Raw genomic sequence first — 16,913 nt, 5'->3', positions numbered from 1 at the left:
TAGTGAGTGCAGAATTCTTTCCCCCTTGTTTTGAGGGTTAGGAAAGAAGGAGCGTAGATGTATGACCTGATTGAGAATTACATTAGACACCACCTTGGGCATAAAAGAGGGATTAGTCCTCAGGGAGACCCTGTCTGCATGGAGGATGTTGAAGGGCTCAATAGCCATCAGTGCTTGAAGTTCTGAAACTCTCCTGGCTGAGATGATAGCTAGCAGACAAGCAGTCTTCCAGGAGAGGAATCTTAGTTCTGCTGAAGCAGCAGGGTCGAAGGGTGGTAAGGTTAGTTTTTCTTCTTTCTTTTCGTCTTTTTCCCGGTTAGGGGTCGCCACAGCGGAACTCTGGTCCGCTAATGATCGGCAGTAGATTTTGATGGTGCCGAGTTGCCAGCCCGACACCCTTCACTCATGTCTTTCGAACGCCACTCGACCGCGAGGAAGACATGCAGACTCCACACAGAAGGCACTCCAGCCGAGAATTGAAGAGAACATCTTGCTCTAAGGTAACAACGCTACCGCTGCACCACCGCGACTTGGTAAGGTTAGTTTTTCCCCAAAACATAATTCAGGTCCCAGGCTGGAGTGGGTGGCCTTCTGGGAGGTCTGATATTAAGTCACCCCTCTGATGAATTGTTTACTCAAAGGATGGGAGAACAGGGGCTGTTCTGTATCAAAATGAGCTGAAATGGCATAGGTGTATTAAGTATCTCCGCTAGGTAGTCCAGGATAACAGGGATGGAAGGTTGTGAGGTACTGTCCCCTCTGCACTGGCTCTAGAAGCAAAATCTTTTCCATTTTCCTGCATAAGATTTTCTGATGGGCCTTCTGGCCTCTGTGATAATGTCTAGGACTGGTTTGCTTAAAAGGGGCCCCTTGTTTGTCGCTTATACTCTAAAGCTGACAGTTTGATAATCTGCAAATCTGGGTGCAGCAACCCCCCCCCCCCCATCTGAGTCAAGAGGTGTGAGATCAGGTGAAGCTTCCTAGGAGGCTGTAAGGTCAGGCTGCGCAGTAAGGGTACCAATGTTGTCTGGGCCAATCCGGAGCAATGAGAATGGCTTTTGGTCTCTCCTCCCTTATTTTGATCATTACCTTTGGAATAAGAGGCAGAGAAGGGAATGCGTACACAAAGAGGGTGTTGCAAGGGAAGGTCAATGCATCCGCCTTCCACGCTAGGTGGTGATGCTCCCTGGTACAGAATTTTTTCAGCTCTTGGCTGAGATGCCAAGCAAACAGATCCACCTCTGGAGTCCCCCACACCTGGGTGATTTGTAAAAAGATTTTTCTGTGGAGCTGCCATCCATGGGCGTCCAGTAAGTTTCTGCTAAGTGGTCTGCCAGGGTGTTGTTGATCCCTGGTAGGTATTGGACTATCAGGTGTAGTCCCATGGAAGAGGCAGTCAGCCAGAGGTTCATAGCTAGCCTGCACAGAGGGTAAGATTGGGTCCCTCCCTGTTTGTTGATGTACCACATTACTGTGGTGTTGTCTGTTTTGATAATGAGAACCCCAGGCTTGATATGGGGTTTGAAGGCAGTCGGAACCTTTTGTACTGCCATCATTTCCTTCTGGCTGATGTGTAATGGAAGGTGCTGGGCATCCCAAAGACCATGGTTGCACCTGCCTTCTAGGTGAGCGCCCCAAGCTATGTCTGAGGCATCGGGAATAATGGTCTGCCCGGTTGGGTGAAGGGAAGACCCTTGTTCTCGGGACAGCCCCTTGCCCACCAAAGAAACTCTGCTCTTATACTGGGGATCAGAGGGGGAGAGGTCTCTAGAGGCTGAAAGTGCTGACATTTTTTTTAGGTACCACTAAAGTTTTCTCATGTGAAGCCTGACCAGAGGAATTAGAATGATGCAAGATGCCATGTACCCCAAGGCTTGCAGAAACTTCTTGGCAGCGAGACGACTTCTGGAACCCAGCTGGGTGAATTGGAGAGGCAGGAAGTTCTGCTTTTCTGGGGATAGGAAGGTCATTTGGAATGCTGTATGTCCAGTAGTGCCCCCAAGAAAATGATCTTCCTGGAGGATGTTTGTTTCAATTTCTTCTAGTTGATGGTGTAACCCAAGGAGGTTAGGAGGGTTGTGACAAAGAGGAGGTGCTTGAGGAGCTTTTCTTTGCAGTCTGCCTTAATGAGGCAGTCGTCCAGATAAGGGTAAATTTGTATATTTTTCTGTCTGCAGAAGGCTATAGCTGGGGCTAAGCATTTGGTGAATACCCTGGGAGCAGTAGATAAGCCAAAGGGTAGCACAGAGAACTGAAAGCATTGTGAGCCTGCTCTGAAGCGAAGGAATTTCCTACAGGATTCCCTTATGGGGATGTGGAGGTAGGCATCTTTTAGATCTAGGGTTACTAACCAGACATTTTTGGTCAGCATAGGCAGCAGCTGCTATAAGGTTAGCATTTTGAATTTGGGGACAACCAGGAAGGTATTCAGAAAGGAGAGAGAGAGGATGGGGCTCCAAGTGCCCTATTTTCTGGGAACAAGGAATAGTCTGGAATAAAAGCCTTTGTATGTTTGATCTGAGTGGACAGGTTCTACTGCCACTTGGTATATGAGAGTTTGGACTTGTTTCAATGCCTTTGCCAACTGATTTGGAGCCAAGTCTGGGTACCATCTTAGAACTGGGAGTTCGTTGAAGGAGAATTTGTATCCCTGAAAAATGATCTTTTAAGACCCATTGGTCCTTTGTTACAAAAAGACAATTTTCTTTGCAGAGGGAGAGCCTTCCTCCTAGTTTTTGGCGAGAGAAAAGAGGGCAGAGGGGGGGAGGAGGAGTCATTGAGAGTTTTTGCCATAGAGGGATGGCTTAGAACTCCTTGCCTTTGGAGTGGAAGTGGTCCACTGTTTGGTTCTCTGCTGTCCCTGGGGTGGGAGCCTGGGTGGTCTGTCCCTGTGGGACTTACCTTGCCCGTCTCCTAGGTGCAGAAAAGGACCAGTGTTTTGAGGGAAAATTCCTGCTGAACCTAGGAGGTTGTATCTTCCATCTTTTTAAGCACCTCTTCTGCTTTTTCTCCAAACAAGCAGTCGTTATCGTGCATCAAGTAATTTAGATTTGACATTAACAGGGAGAGGTTATTCCTTCAATCATGCATGTCTCCCAATGAAAGATACTGACACTGCTGCCCTGCTTGAGGCTTCTAGGGCATCATATCCACAGTGCAATGAGAGTTTAGCCACTTGACAAGTAGAGAGCAGTAAATCTGCTAACTCTTTCAAATTGGCACAGTCAGGAAAGGTAGAAATTTTTTGTTTTAACAGTTATGAAGTGTGTTGTTGATATTTTAATATGTAGAGCTGACAGTGGAGAGCTCAGATACCCAAGGTTACAGAGGTGTACACTTTTTTACCCCATCTGTCTAGAGCTCTGCAGTCCTTGTCTGAAGGCGTAGGATTCATTGTAGAACTAGCCTTAGCTCCTTTTGGTCCCTGAGTAATGACCTCCGGGTCTGCAGCAGGATTTCTGTACAGGTATTTGTGGGAGTCCAGTACTCTGTAATACCATCAGGTTTTCTGGAAGGCGGTGGGATGGCATCAGGAGTTAAACTGGATTCCTGGAAGACATCATCAACCACCTCCAAGATAGGAGAGATGGCCAAGGGTCTGTGTTGGGGCAGGTCTAGAAACTCTCTTAGTCTTTTCTTAGACTGAGGGAAGTCCTGGGATTCCCAGTGGAAATATTCCCTGATAGTGTGAAGGGTTTCCCCAAAGGAAAGATCTTCTGATGGGGAGGCAGACGGAATGGATTCCTCTCCATCAGAATCCTCATAAGCAGTCAGAGGTTGTTGTTCCTCTTTAAAATGTGAATACTCGGACTCCTCAGAATCCTGTTCTGTTAGTATTTCAGGAGAAAGGTTTCTTTTCCTTTTAGAAATTGTGGCCTGACTACCCCTGATAAGGGTGTTAAGATCCTCTGCCATTTTAAGCTTTTGAATTTAGGGAGGAGGAGCAGGACTAACATGGTGGCTAGAGGTAGTTTTCCTGGGAGTGGCCTTGCCAATAGGCCTAAGAGTATCCATCGGTCTGAGAGGAACGGTAGTCAGAAAAGTCATTTTTTGTCTGGAATCAGTAGTGCAAAAGGCCTCCTCAGAAGCTGGTGCCTGCATCACGGCTCTGGACTCAAACAAGGCAGAGGCAACCTAAGGCTCGGAAGACGAAGAAGATTTCTGCGGCATACCAGGCTTAGAAAGGGTCTTGGTAGAGGCCTGTGAAGGTATCGAATTGGGCATCAGGGGCTGTGAAAGCACCTCACAGAATTCCGGAGAACTGACAACCTGCTTAGCTGTAGTTGTCGGAAGGCTTGGCCTTGTGTGGTCTGTCTCTATCTTTATCCTTACGTTTCTTCGGAATGTCTACGGATGATTGGCTGACAGACGCCATTTCGGAATGCAAAGACCGAAGACGAAAATACCTGGCTACAATAAGAGCTCTGTGGCGAATGGTTCGTCTTGGACCCCTTCTTTTCTCAGTATTTATTAATGACCTTTATTTGAATGTGCCACAAGCGACCTGCATCCAATATGCAGATGACTCAACGTTAATCTGCTCTGCTACAAATGTTTCCTCTCTCCAGTCCATCACCCAAACAGCCTTTCATAACGTTGAAAAATGGTTTATGCAGCACTGCCTCCTCCTTAACCCAAAAAAAAACAAAGCTTCTTCTCTTTACTCCTACTAATAAATCTCCTACACCATTCTTCACTATCTCCTCAAATAATTCTACCTGTATTAACCCCGACAATACCACTCAACTATTAGGTGTAATCATTGACAACCATCTTAACTTTGATGACCAAATTAACACTACTATTAAAGCTGTTAATAAAAAAATTGGGACACACTACAGAATTAAACCCTTCCTTAACCCAGCAACTAGAAAAACCATTGCACAGACCCACCTGCTTTCCACCCTTTTTTATGCTTCAGCTATATATACCACACTATCTAAAAATAACATTAACAAACTCTCTACCTGCTATAATAGTATAGCTAGATTCATTAATGCTACTCCCCTTAGAACTCACCACTGTCACAACCTCAAACAACTAAATTGGCTAGAACTAAATAACCACTTACTCTATCAACAATTACTTGTCATTCATAAGACCCTTCATTTCCCTGATAATACTCCGAGCCTGGCTAAACTTATTTCTCCTTATAAGAACCTAGCCACACTTCGTTCTGCCAATAAGTTCCTAGTATCTATAACTAAATCATACAATAAAGCTGGGGATGCGTTATTTTCAAATTCCATAGGTAAACATTGGAATCTACTCCCTCAAGAAATAGCTACTCTAGAGTCTACCTCTCTGTTCAAAAGACAAATCAAAGAAAATCTTACATCTCAATGGCTATGTCCTTGTACCAATCCTGACAGAAAGTATGTCTCAATATGCCTTATTTTTCTTCCTGACCCCTTACTGAGCTCCTACCTGACACCTACCGTTGAGAGTTGAATCTTAAGGTATGCCTTCTATTATTTTAACTTCAGTATTTAGTTTTTATTTTTTTGTTTGTAGAACTTGACTTACAAGTATTTAAATGTTATTGCTATTCTCTCTTGTACCTTGTATAATTCTATGAAGAATAATTTTTTATTGTTAAAAATCACTGAGATTTTATCTGTACTGGAGCTTTTCTCCCCGGGCCTCTGCTGTAAACGGATATATGTCCAGTTAGACTAGCCCGGTCAACAAATGTAAAATAAAATAAAATAAAAAATTAAAGAGGGCACAGAACTGGCAACTGGGGATGTTGTGATCTGGGCCTAAACAAGTGACGCAATATGAGTGGCAGTCTCAGTGTGGTATTTGCTTAACACAGGCTAGACAATTAACTTTTCGGACATCGTTTAGTACAAAAAAAAAAAAAAGGATCCCCAATGGGGTATTTAGCCTTAGACGTTTTCAGCTGTAAATCAAAACTCTGTTAGCAACCGACCGGCACACTTGCGAACTGCTTCTGCTACTGGCTCCACGGCAAGAAAGACAGATTTAATGGCTCTCCTTTTTAGCACTGATGACCTGACGTCAGGCAGCAAGCAGCAGCTGCCAAAGTAGAAAAACACTGATTCTGGAATTTGGGCCGGCGGCTACCACAGCAGGGATAACCCACAGGTATTGACTGCAACAGTGAAACACGAAAAATATCCGCTCTCATCTCCAGGACATTGATATGCAAATTGGTCTCGGAGGTGGACTACGTGCCTTGGACTGTTCTTTCTGAGCAATGCCCCCCCCCCACTCTAGCTGGGAAGGGTCCGTGGTCACTTTGGTGGTGGGAAAGGTTGGGAGAAATGGACATCCCTCGAGAAGATCCAGGGAGAGAATCCATCAGAGAAGAGTGAGTGTTTCTGCACACCCAAGATATACAAATCGGATGGGACAGAGGTAGGTCCGGAAGAGACTATTGAATCGCTAGTGTCCATTGAAGAACTCGCATGTGAAGCTGTGCAAGGGGTAAAAGACTGATTGTGGCTGCCATGGAAATCAGAGTCCACAGCACCGACTCTACTGATGGATGGAAAGTCTGTAGAATGTAAGATACATAGAGAGTCTTAGATTGTGCACCCTCTCCGGGGTGAGTTAAATCATCATTTGAACTGTACCCAGCTGGGCTCTGATAAAGTCTAGACTCTGAACTGGAGTTAGTGACAATTTGCTGAGGTTGATGGTAATGCCCAGACTGTTTGTTAATACAAGGAAGTAATCCCTGGCTCGTCAAAGTAGACGCTTGGTAGGGGCAAGAAGGAGCCAATCACCCAAGTAGGGAAAGACTTGAACCCCCTGAAGTCTCTTGTGAGCCACTACCACCGCCATTACTTTGGTGAACACTCTGGGGCCTGTAGTGAGACCAAAGGGTAGGGCCCTGAACTGACGGTGACTGGCCCCCAGCTGGAATCGGTGAAACCTACAGGAGCGCCTGTTCATTTTGATGAGATGGTACACGTCCTTGAGGTCGACTGAGCACATCAAATCCACTGCCTGTAGATACAGCAGAATAGAGTGAAGGGTGACCATCTGAAATTTCGCCTTGGCTACAGATGGGTTCAATGTGGAAAGATCCAGAATTGGTCTTGGGTCCCCCATTTTCTTTGGCACCAAACAATCTGGAATAAATGCCCAATCTGGATTGGTCTAGGGGGATATGTTGGATGACTCGCTTTCTTAGCAGCTTTTCTATTTCTAGTGCTGCTACCCCCTTTGCGCAGGTGGAATGACAGGGCAGTGTTTTGGTGGAGGAGGTGGATCTATAAATGGGATGGTATAGCCTCTGGATATGATTTGTAACACCCAACGGTCTGTTACAGACTCGCACTCCATTGGATGCAAGGAAAGACGGCCCCCGACCGCATCCAGAGATGAGCAGTCAGGCAGCCCCTCAAGGCTGCTGTGCGGGTCTGTTTGAGAAAGGTTCTCGAGACCAGACATTTTTCGGACCCCCTCTGCCTCTGGGAAGACGTCTATCATATCCCTCCCTGCCTCTGGGGGAAGATGAGTCCTGAGTGTCCCGAGAGAACTGAGATTTCCAGAACCATGTCTTCTTTGCCCCTCACTGGTTCCTCGAAAAGGACCTTTGAGGGGTGGAGAAGTGGATCCTGATGGCATACAGTATCCTCCCATCGTGCTCACTCTGGACCAGGTTCTCACACACAGACTTCCCAAACAGGGAAGAACCATCATGGGGACATTGGTAAAGGACACCCTGAAGGGTTCCAAAAACTGGCATAGCCGAAGCTAGGCGTGCCGCCTCATAGTAACGCTGGACCCAGCAGCCCTAGAGGCGCCTTCCATGGCATGGGAAAGGAGACGCATGGACATATTCCCGACTGCTTTCAGAGTGGTCATGCGTGCATAGAACATTTTCTTGCCCACCGCTGACATGGGCTCTATAGGCAACTCAGCGACTTCCTTGACCAGGTCACACTGTAATCGGATGACATGTGCCATATAATTCAGCTCCCTTATGGAAAACATTGCTGAAGCATATACCTGCTTACCCAAATGATCCATAGTCCTAGTCTTCCAGTCAGGAAGATGGACTGTAGAGCTCTCCTGCACAAGCTCATTCTTGATGGCAGCTGCCACCAACATAATGTCTACTGGGGACTGTAGAGCTCTCCTGCACGAGCTCATTCTTGATGGCAACTGCCACCAACATAATGTCTACTGGGGACCCCTTACTCCAGCTAGTCCTGTCTGGTGGGGGGCTGAGTACCTTATCTGGTCTTTTTGGAATAGGTTCCACGTTGTCCGGTTCCTTCCATGCCCTGGTAGTGATCAGGTCCACGAGGGGGGACACCCAGGAAGTAGATGGGCCCGTGCCGAATGCCTCTAGGAACACTGACTCGTCTGAGGTTGGTTTTTGGGCAGACCACCCTCCTCTCTGGCACAGGAGCTCCATTATGTCTCCAAAGGAGATATACTCGGGGGGTGAACCTTCCCCTTCCTCCAAGTTAGTGTAATCTGTGAGGGACTCTGGAGAGGAGTCCAGGTGCCTCCTTTTGTACATTCATTTGCGAGGCACTTCCTCAGTGGGACACTCTGGAGAGGACTCGCAAACGTCCTGCTGATCCCGTGTGGGAGCCTCCTGAGGCAAAACAGGCACAGGCTGTCCCTGAGACGACAGATGAGTCTGAGCCATACCCAGAACCAAGGGAGTCTAGGCGGAATCTGAGAAGGAAATGGTCAGAGGTCTCGACCCCCTCGAAAGGACCCGCTCCGTCATGTCAAATGCTGAAGGACAGCGGACATCCTGGGAAACAAGCAAGGGAGCCACTCTCCTCGGATCCGATGGAGGAGTCGGAGCCGAGCCCACAGGAGCAGAGATGCCAAGGGGGAGACTGCTGTTCGACAAACTCGGAGCCAACAGAACCCCTCAGATCAGACGCCGAGGCTACAGCTCCAAGAGCTGAGATCTAAACTAGTCGGATCTGACACACTCAAGGCAACAGCCGGTGTCGAGGTACAAAGTACCATCGGGCGACGACCCCCCCAACCCCGAGACTTCTCAGATCCACAGACTCCAAAACAGAGGGTCGGGTCGGAGAAGGAGTTATGGGGGTGAAAAAGGGGTTGCGAGCTGCCCGCTCCAGAAGGAGAGGTGGCTGGCAAGACTCCCAACTGGATCTGGGTGCAGATAAATTTCCGCATCATTCTGTCCATCTCTGCTTCACTCAAACTGCGTGTAGAAGGTGAAGATGAATCCACTGACACCGGTGTGGAGTATCAGTGAGGAGAGGCTCCAGACAGTTGTCTGGACACCTCCGGCGATAATCTGGGTGAACACAGCCAAGAAGTACTAGTCCTAGAAGAGGTCTTTGTCTTGGGAGGAGGACCTGATGGAGCAGAGTGATCTGGGGACTGCTTCCTCAGTCTGTCCTTTTTAGATTTCTCCCCATCCGCAGGCCTCATGCAGGGAGGTTGAGTCCCAGAGGCCTGGGAAAGGGACGAAGCAGTAGCAGCCACCAACGTGGGAGGACTAGAAGTAACGGGGATGGCCATCCCCAATGAGGGAAGAAGCCCTTTCATAATTAGTTTAGCCCTTCTGTCCTTGGGGGCTTTAGGATTAAAGCCTACATAAATAAAGCAGGCTGCGAGGAGATGGGCAATGCCTAAACACACTACGCACAGAGTGTTGCTATCAGCTGGTGAGAGCTTATGGCCACACTCCGTGCACTTCCGAAAAACAAGCTTGGGGGTTTCAGCCATACTTGGGAAGTAAAGCCCATACACAACAATCACACACTCGCTCACCAACAAGAAGGGGTAGTGGGGAGGTGAAGAGGGAAGTACCACACAAACTTTTTTTTTTTTTAAACCAATGACTAAAACGTGAGGTTGGGGAGGTTGAAAAAGCAAGTAAGAGAATCCTACACTAACCACCCAAAGAGAAAAACTGTCACTTACCCAACAATAAGTGTGGAGCTCAGCGATCACAATGCGTAGATTTTTACCGGCAAACGAGATCTGAGGGAAGGAAGAAAATAAAGGGGGATTACTGGTAAGGGGAGGAGCTTGGAGCTCGGATCAGACGCTAGTGATGCGGCCGTCTCTGATCCGATCCGGATCCGAATACCCAAAGGTTGAAGACCCAATGAAGTAAATTACTTCAGATCAAATACTATAGTGGTAAACTGTGTACTCACACGATTGGTTCAACAATATCTATATTTATGAAAAAAACAAGAAGTTATGTCTTACCATAATGTTCCATCTGTGTTGTCTATCTTCACTAATCCTTGACTGTGGGCTTGGTTCCGAGCCACTGAATAGACTTGGCTGTTATTCCAGCTCAAGTCTTCCAAAACTCTCGAGCTAGGCTCTACCCATAATGCTCCTCACCAAATTATTTCAGATTGAGTTTACCTATGATAGTGGCAGACCAGAAGTAACAGATAAGAGACCATTTCGGAGCCCAGGTCCACTTTGTAATTTCGAAAGCCCAAAATCTCGAGTTTTGATACATCAAACTCGAAACATCGAGATTTTGGAATCTCGAAACTACAAAGTGGTGCAAAAAAAACCCCTAAAACAATGTTTTTCCAGGGGGCCGTACCCCCCACACCCCATGCAACTTAAATATACCATCTCCGAGATTGCACTACAGTGAATGGGCTTTCCCCAGATGTGGAAGTTGGAAGTCCCTTCTTGTTGTATACAAAAGTAATACAGTCTAAGCCATTTTTCCAAGGTAACCCTTGATACTGGATCACCTAAAGTGCGTGTAGAAAAGGCAATAAAAGGTTGGATTTTCTGATGTCCTTTGTTCTGTGAAGGTGAAAATGCAATTGTCTGTGAACATCTAGTAGACGTAGACAGTACGCTGTTATTGGAAAAATTAGGAAAAAAGACTGGGAGATGCAAAATGCAGTTGATATAAGACTCTGAAACCACCTTTGGCAAGGAGGAAGGGCTTGTCCTGAGGGAGACCCTGTCCTTATGAAATATCAAATAGGGGGGTTTGCAGGACAAGGCTTGGATTTCCGATATTCTCCTGGCTGAAGTTATAGCTATCAAAAATAAGGTTTTCCAGGACAAGAACTTTAAGTCACAGGTTGCTGATGGTTCAAAAGAAGAAATAAGAGACTGCAGTACCAAATGCAAATCTCATGGAGCACAGGGTTCTTCAAAGGGAGGCCTGGGCATTAAGGCTCCTTGCAAAAAGGCTTTACAAAGTTATGAGACATAAGTGATGAACCATTGAAGCCAATGTGAAAGATAGATATTGCAGCAAGATGAACCCGAATGGTAGAGCTGATGAGACAGACTGATAGAGTAAGGCTAAAAAGTCAAACACTGACTACAGATGCTGCATACGGGTCAATATTACAATCAAGTGACCATTTAGCAAATTTTATCCATTTGTCATGGTACAATTTTTGACTGAAGGCTTGTGGTGGGCAAGAATGATGCATCAGACCAGGGAAGTGAGGGAGAAATGCCTGGCAATCATGGGAAAGTATAGTTTTGTACCTACCATAAATGTAGATGTCCGATAGGCATGCATCTGCAGTCCTTACAAATGGGTTGTCCTGTCGTCAGGCAGCCCTTCGGTCGGCCGGATTCCAAAGTCTGGGTCTGGCCTCGGCTGGTGTCGCACTTCACCCGACGTCATAGCTGCAGTTCTGCGGGTATAAAGGCATCAGCCGACGCCATCTTCCTCAGTGTTTCTTGCCCCAGATGCCAGGTGCCCTCTAGGAAGGCTAAATTTGGATAAATGCAAATGGTTCCAAATAGTAGAGAGCAAACAAAAAATAAGCATGTATGTACATATATACAAACAAATACACCATAATAGATTCCCCAGCTAGCTACAAGATGGGCAAATACCCTAGGAGTACCACAGAGGGGAAGGAGGGTGGGTAATCCTGACTGCAGATGCATGCCTATCGGACATCTACATTTATGGTAGGTACAAAACTGTACTATGTCCTTCAAGGATGCATCTGCAGTCCTTCCAAATGGGTAGAATACCATAGCCAAACTGGGGGAGGAGGAGAAATAAGATTATGGTGTAGTTAAGATCCCTTGCAAAACAGCAGTGGCAAAACCTGCTCGGGATCTGGAGTATAAAGGTAAATTATAATGCTTGGCAAATGTATGCACGGAGCTCCAAGTAGCAGCCTCTAAAATGTCTTTTGTAGCCACTCCTCGTAGAAAAGCTGTGGTAGTGGCTGTAGCCCTTGTAGAGTGAGGCCTGATGTTTTCTGGAGTTTTCTTCCCATGGTAGGAATAACAAAATCTAATGCAATTTCCTATCCGCTTAGAGATTGTCTGTTTTGAAATTGCTTTTCCTTCCATTCCTGTTGCATATGCTACCAGTAGCTGGTCAGTTTTTCTATTGCCCTTGGTCCTGTCCAGGTAGTAGCGTAATTGTCTATGTACATCCAAGGTATGCAACAGTCTTTCTCCCCTGTTCTGTGGGTTGGGGAAGAATGTAGGTAGGTGGATAGCCTGATTTAAAGATACCCTGGAGACCACCTTTGGCATAAAAGTAGGATTTGTTCTCATGGACACTATCTTGATGGAAGATCAGGAAGGGCTGTACTGCCATTAATGCCTGTAGCTCAGATACCCTTCTTGCTGAAGTGATTGCAAGCAGGAAAGCAGTTTTCCATGATAAGTATTGTAATTCTGCTGTTGCTGCTGGTTCGAAAGGAGGGAGTGTCAACTTTTCTAGCACAAAGTTCAAGTCCCATGCTGGCAATGGTGGCTTCCTAGGTGGTTTTACATTTTTAATTCCTCTCAGAAACTGCCTGAGCAGAGGATGTGAGAAGACTGGAGGATCCAAGTCGTATTCTGCTGAAATAGCTGATGCATGAATCTTAATGGAAGAATAGGACAGGCCGTTGTGGAAGAGCTCTGCCAAGTATTCCAGGATGTTGGCTATGTTTACCAGTGACACATTTTCTCCTTTTGCAGTACTCCAAATGTGATATTTTTTCCATTTTGCTGAATAATTTTTCCTTGTTGAGGGTCTGCGAGCCTCCAAGATAATGTCTTTAACCCTTTGGGATAAATTTGGGTTATTTGGTCTTATGCAATGTTCCAGGCAGTCAGCTGTAGTGTTTTCAGGTTTGGATGCAGGGTGTTGTAGTTGTTCTGTGTTAACAGTAAGGGAACTAGGGGCAGAGGCCATATTTGTTCCCGAGACATGCTCCTCAGTAATGGGTACCAATGTTGCCTTGGCCAGTCTGGAGCTATCAGGATGATCCTTGGACGGTCCTCTTTGATCTTCAATAGCACCTTGTGCATCAAAGGAAGTGGTGGGAATGCATATGCTGTCAGGTTTTTCCAACTGAAAGATAGGGAGTCCACTTTCCAAGCAAGTGGGTGGTACGTCCCTGTGCAGAATTTCTTCAGTTGGTGATTGCGTGGGGATACAAATAAGTCTATGTCTGGTAGTCCCCATTTTCTTGTAATGGTTTTGAAGATGTCCGGATGCAGCATCCATTCGTGGGCATCCGTGGTAGTTCTGCTTAGTATGTCTGCTAGAATGTTTTCTTTTCCTGGTACAAAAATTGCTTGTAACTGAATGTTGAAGCTCAGGGCCACATTCCAGAGGTCCATTGCCATCCGGCATAGAGGGTACGAATGTGTGCCTCCCTGTTTGTTGATGTACCACATAACTGTGGTGTTGTCTGTCCTTATCAACAGTTGGCCTTGTCAAGAAATGGTCTGAATGTCTGAATTGCCAGTTTTACTGCCAGCATTTCCTTTTGATTTATGTGTAGGTGCAGCTGGTCTTGAGTCCATAAGCCTTGTATGCACTTGTCCAGCATGTGGGCCCCAACCGAGGTCTGAGGCGTCCGCTGTGATGGTCTGGCTTGGTTGAGTGCTGTGGAAGGGCAGTCCTTTGTTTGATTGACAGGCCTGAGCCCACCATTGGAATTCTTGCTTCAGGCATGGGATTATTGGAATTTGGGTTTCTAGGCTGTGCTTGTGCTGAGACCATAAATTCCTTAGGTACCACTGTAACTTTCTCATATGCAGTCTGGCATGTGGAACCAATATTATGCAGGATGCCATGAAACCCAAGGCTTGCAGGACTTTTCTTGCTGTTAGCTGGTTCTGCTTTGTTAATGCCAAGAAGTAGAGAGGGAGTTGCTCCTGTTTTTCTACTGTTAGGAATGCCATTTGTTTTGATGTGTCCAGCTCTGCACCCAAAAAGGTTATCCTTTGGGATGGTATCAGCCTTGACTTTTTGATACTGACTGTGTATCCCAGGGCTTGCAGTAGATAAATGACCCTTTTCAAGTCTTCTGCTAGCTTGTTTTTGTTGTCCGCTTGTAACAGGCAGTCGTCCAGGTAAGGGTAGATTTGGATTCCCTGAAGCCTGCAATGAGCAATTACTGATGCCAGGCATTTCATGAGCACTCTGGGCGCAGTAGATAAGCCAAAGGGCAATGCTGAGAATTGATAATGCTCTGATCCTGCAAGAAATCTGAGGTATCTTCTGCAATTTGGTCGTATGGGGACGTGCAGGTATGCCTCCTTGAGATCTAGAGTTACCAGCCAAGACTCCTTGCCCCACATGGGAAGAAGCTGCTGTAGGGTCAGCATTTTGAATTTTGGGACAATGAGGTATGTGTTTAAAGCGGACAGGTCGAGAATAGGTCTCCATTGGTTTTCTTTTCTTGGTACCAGGAAGAGCCTGGAGTAAAATCCTTGGCCTTGCTCCATAGATGGTACTTTTTCTACAGCTCTCATCCTTAGTAAGTGAGTTATTTGTTTTAGAGCTTCTGCCTTTTGATTTGGAGGTAGGTTTGGCATTCCTCTCTTCCTTGGTAGAGTATGGAAGTGAAACCTGTAACCTTGGTCTATTGTCTGCAAAATCCACTTGTCTCCTGTGATGTAATGCCAGTTTACTGAAAATAAGGCTAGCTTTCCGCCTAAGGGTGATACTAGTTGTGCCCTGGTAGGCGGTGCCAGAGCCAAGTCACTGTGATTGTCCTGTAGTAGTGGTGGTGGCTGTATCTGTGGCTGTACCTCGCTGGTTGTTAGCCTGCCACTGACGTCCCCTGTAGGCACCTCTGGATTGACCTCTGCCTCTTGAGCGCCTATTCCTGCCTCTCTGAGCTCTGGAGGTGTCTGGAAAGGACCAATTCTTGGAGGGCCAATTCCTGCTAAACCTTGGAGGTTGGACCTGTAAAAAATCTTTGACTGTCTGGACAGATTTTGCCTTCTCTTCCATCTTCTTCAGCACCTGTTGTGCAGGAGAGCCAAACAAATTGATCTTGTCCATGGGAGCATCTAGTAGCTTTGATTTGACATGGTCTGGTAAGGCCTGCTCTTTTAACCATGCATGTCCTCTGATCACTGTGCCCGTCTTGGCTGATCTAAAGGAAGCCTCCAGTGCATCATAGCCGCATTTTAAGGAATGATTACTGACCTGCTGAATGTTATGTACCATTTCCTGAACAGATTTTTTGTCTAATGGTTCATCTGAGGACAGCTTTTTAGTTAACTGGTCTAACATAAATTCCTGATACTGGATCATGTGGAATTGACAGTTCAAGGCCCTAGCTGAAAGAGTAGCAGAAGTGTAAACTTTTACCCCATCTCTAAGGCCCTGGATTCCCTTTCAGAGGGAGGGTTTTGGCAGAGGTAGCTGCTACAGCCTTAGGTCCCTGGGAGATAGTTTCGGGATCTGCAAGGGAGCCTTATACAAATGATAATGTGTGTCCGGGACCCTGTAGTATCTATCGGGCTTAGCAGGGGCCGGAGGAAGTGAATCAGGAGCAGTACAAGCATCATTAAATGCATCATCTACAACAGTAAGAACTGGAGGGATGGCTAAAGGCCTATGCTGTGGTAAATGCAGAAAGGTTCTAAGCCTTTTTCTAGAGTCTGAAAAATCCTGGCCCTGCCACTGAAATTGTTCCCTCATAGCATGTAAGGTTTCCCCAAAGGAAAATTCCTCGGGCGGAGAGGCAGAGGGAATGGACTCTTCAGCATCAGAGTCTTCATAAGGGGAGAAATCTGTAGAAACTGGCTCAGGGGGCTCTGCTCTAGGCCTCTTCTCTGGAGGTGGGTGAGAGGTCCTGTCTGGGTGAGGTTGGGATCCCCGGATCAAAGAAATGAGATCCTCTGCTAGACTGAGCATCTGTGAACTAGAGCTAGGCCTGTGAGAGGGGGTCTTAGCAGGCATAGTTTTGGTAGATTTAGCTGCTTTAGCCCTGGCAAAGGCCTTAATCGACATGGTTGCTGGAGGCCTAGCAGCTCCACGTGCAGGGGTTGAAATATCCAAGGGGATAGTATCAGATAAATCCTGGGAACCTGGAAGAGCAGGTGGGATTTCAGTAGCAGATTCCACCAAGTTGGATGAGGCCTCGGTAGAAGGTAAGCTTTCGGGTGAAGGAAGAACCGCGAGCTCGGTTTCAGCCGAAACCGAGACACTCACGGTTGGCTTAACCGCGGTTTCGGCCGAAACCGCAGACCGCGAGTGTCGGTCCTTTTCCTTGCGTTTTTTAGATATTTGCGTAGTCGGAGGATCCGACGGCATAATGTAAGCAAAAGCGGAGCCGAAAAACTCCTCAGCAAATTCCGACAGACGTCTAAGCGTCCGCCGGTTAAAAGAAGCACAGGCTAGACAAGCTGCTACGTCGTGGTCTGGGCCTAAGCAAGGTAAGCAGTAAGAGTGGAAATCTTTATGAGGTATTTGTTTCCCACAAGTTAAACAGTTATTCACTTTTTCTGACATCGGCTGAGGCAAGAAAGAGTCCCCAACGGGGTACTTAGCTTTTTAGAAGTCTTCGGTAGTAGTAGAAGTATTCGGAGTAATCTCTGGTTCTGACCGACCGGCACTTGCGAACAGCATCTGCTTCGGGCGCCACGCGGCAAGAAAGACTGAGGAAGATGGCGTCGGCTGATGCCTTTATACCCGCAGAACTGCAGCTATGACGTCGGGTGAAGTG

General features: G+C 46.7%; 1 protein-coding gene across 2 annotated transcripts in view; it reads right to left on the bottom strand.

Annotated features, from left to right (window-relative positions):
- The window catches only part of LOC122804127 (putative transcription factor p65 homolog), a 2,378,992-nt gene that overhangs the window by 1,339,881 nt on the left and 1,022,198 nt on the right, over window positions 1–16,913 (bottom strand). The window lies entirely within an intron of this gene.

The sequence above is a fragment of the Protopterus annectens genome, chromosome 6.part0 (assembly GCF_019279795.1).
Source record: "Protopterus annectens isolate FY-2018-M chromosome 6.part0, PAN1.0, whole genome shotgun sequence".
In the NCBI taxonomy this organism is placed as follows: domain Eukaryota; kingdom Metazoa; phylum Chordata; order Ceratodontiformes; family Protopteridae; genus Protopterus; species Protopterus annectens.
The sequence above is the reverse complement of the archived record's forward strand: the minus strand, read 5'-3'. Positions and strand labels throughout refer to the sequence as shown.